The following is a 2,606-nucleotide window of genomic DNA, read 5'->3' on the forward strand; positions in this document are numbered from 1 at the left end:
ATATATATATATATATATATATATATATATATATATATACACACATACTACTGTACAGTTATTTTACATGTGTGTGTATATATATATATTTTTTTTTTAAACTTTTTTTTTAAGTTTATTATTAAATGTATTAACTATTGGACATATTTTGATGAGTTTTGCCTAAGAATTATAGCCTGCAACGTAATATAAATTTACATGCAAAAAAATTTTAACGCTTTTTGCACGGAAATTTGGACAGAATTAGAATGCTAGGGAGGTTAAGCAGGACATGCTGACTCCGAGTCTCTTTATTTACCCTTTGAGCTTTAGGTTAAACAGGATATGAAATTTTTAACAGATCACTACTTTGCCTTAAGATACCATCTATACTCCCGAGTGTGAGCCAATTTTTTTTCTTTGTTTTAAGAAAGAGATAAAGAAGAAGCTATTGCTCATCTTCACTCCCATGGGAACATACAGAAAATCACATCAAAGAACACTTTGCATGTCTGGTATTTATTTTTTCCTTTTCCATTGTTTTGTCTTTTGTTACAGTATTTGTTTTCTGCGACTCTACCTCCCCTGAGGAGCGCAAACAAGCTATTTATTTCCCTGGTAATTTTGACTTGGATGGGTTATATATCATCCAATAGACTGAAAAGCAGAATTACACCATCTATTGACCCTTTTCCTGACGCCGCCCTACACATGATCTCTATGGCAAACCTGGTCCGTATCTTCACAAGAAACGCGCTATCTCCAAATGACACCATTCCAACTCTATGGTTTCTGCTTACATCATTGAACTGGTCCAATGGTCATCATCCAGATTCGTCTGTATGTATGCAAACTTGTCAATTTCGTAATGCACCCACTAGCATGTCATTTCACTTGCTTTGCGAGTAGTTTCATGGTACGTTAACGGGTTAGGATCTCTTTATAAACATATGGCAATATTGCACCATCTTAACCTCCCTAGTAATGTAAGTGTACAGTAGCATATAAAATATATATAATATAATTATATACAGCTATTTTGTATTGAATCCAATACAAAATTATTTGAATTTCCCGCCAATCCTCCCGCCCACACCGACCCATGCACCGATGTCACCGGGAAACCCCAGAGAACGTCTCTGCGTTGAGTGGCTGGAGATTGGAGGAGCAGGACGTGTCCCCAGGACCTGTGGGGACCAGCAAGACGATGGGGGCGTGACAACGGAGCAAGGTAAGTGGGGTTTTGTTTAGGTCAAAGCTACCCCGAGTGTGACTCGGGATTATCGCTATTTGCAGGTAAATTCCACCCCGAGTCACACTCGGGATTACCACTAGGGGGGGTTAAGAAACTCAAAGTAAATATAGCTATGCTTCAGGAGACCCACCTTGGACACCCAGGACTTCCCTAGGATGCGTAAGCAATGGGTTGGGGAGGTCCTGGGATCTCCAGCAGTGGATCGAAAGGTGGGTGTACTCCTGTTGCTTCACAAAAATTTACAAGGTAAAGTCATATCTTCCCACACTTTCATAAAGAAGGAAGAATTTTCATTATTTTATTAGGTTTGCTGACAAAACTACATCTTTTCATAATGGGACTGATTTATCACACAAATGTGCGTAAGCTTGTTGCGCAAAAATACGCGCCGCTGTCTGCGGCATATTACCGCGAGCTGGGGCCTAGTACTAATGCAGTCGCCTGCTGGCTTACAGCATTGATAAATGAGCAGTGGGGTCAAGAATTCACCAATTATGGCAATTAATTTTCAGCTGCACGATTCAGGAGGATATGTTAAGCTCTGTCAATGGTGATGTCATAGGAATTAATTAGTGCACACCTAGTCCCTGCTCTGTGCGCATCTACAGTCCATTACAGGTTTTTTTTGGCAAGGCTAGTATTAATCAAGTAAGTTTGCTTGGATGGTATGCATTGATGTGACTTTTTGTAGTCTTCATTATTGTTAGCTTCATCTGTTGCTGCAATGTTTTAGTGCCTGGTTTCTGTTGTTTAGCAAGTCTTCAGCAATGTTTTGTCATTTTATCCACAAATAATTAGTACAAATATATGCGTGGTTTCCACTCCAAACTGGTACTTGACCCCCCTCTTTGCCTTTGTCCCATTCTCAAAGTCAGATTGTCATTTGAATGTAATATGTACATATTCCTTTATGAATAAATTCTCATGGTTTTTATTTCTAACATTTGCTGAATAAACTGTAGTTTTCCTTTAACATACTTCACTCATGTTGATTTGCTGCCACAATTCTACAGAACTCCTCTGTTCATTTGTAGTAGTGTTATAGGTTTGTTCCCATTATGCTGTCCTGCTTGATCTGATCCTAACCCTATTGTATACAAGCACACTTCTACTTGCTGTCCAAACAGGTTGTCAATTAGCTGTCCAGCACAGTTGCATACTCATTCTAACACACCTGATGGTGATGGAAGGAGGTCCAGGTTCCACAAGCAGGGTCAAGCACCCGTAGGAATGAACAGATGTTCTGTTGTTGCTCAACCTAATTTTGCTCATTAAATACCGGATTGTATGCATTATTTAGGTGTTTACACAATTCAAATAGTACTAGTATATAAAACTTCCAGGAACAAATCCACTTTGTGCCAAACATATT

The sequence above is a fragment of the Pyxicephalus adspersus genome, chromosome W, assembly GCF_032062135.1.
Source record: "Pyxicephalus adspersus chromosome W, UCB_Pads_2.0, whole genome shotgun sequence".
Lineage (NCBI taxonomy): Eukaryota > Metazoa > Chordata > Amphibia > Anura > Pyxicephalidae > Pyxicephalus > Pyxicephalus adspersus.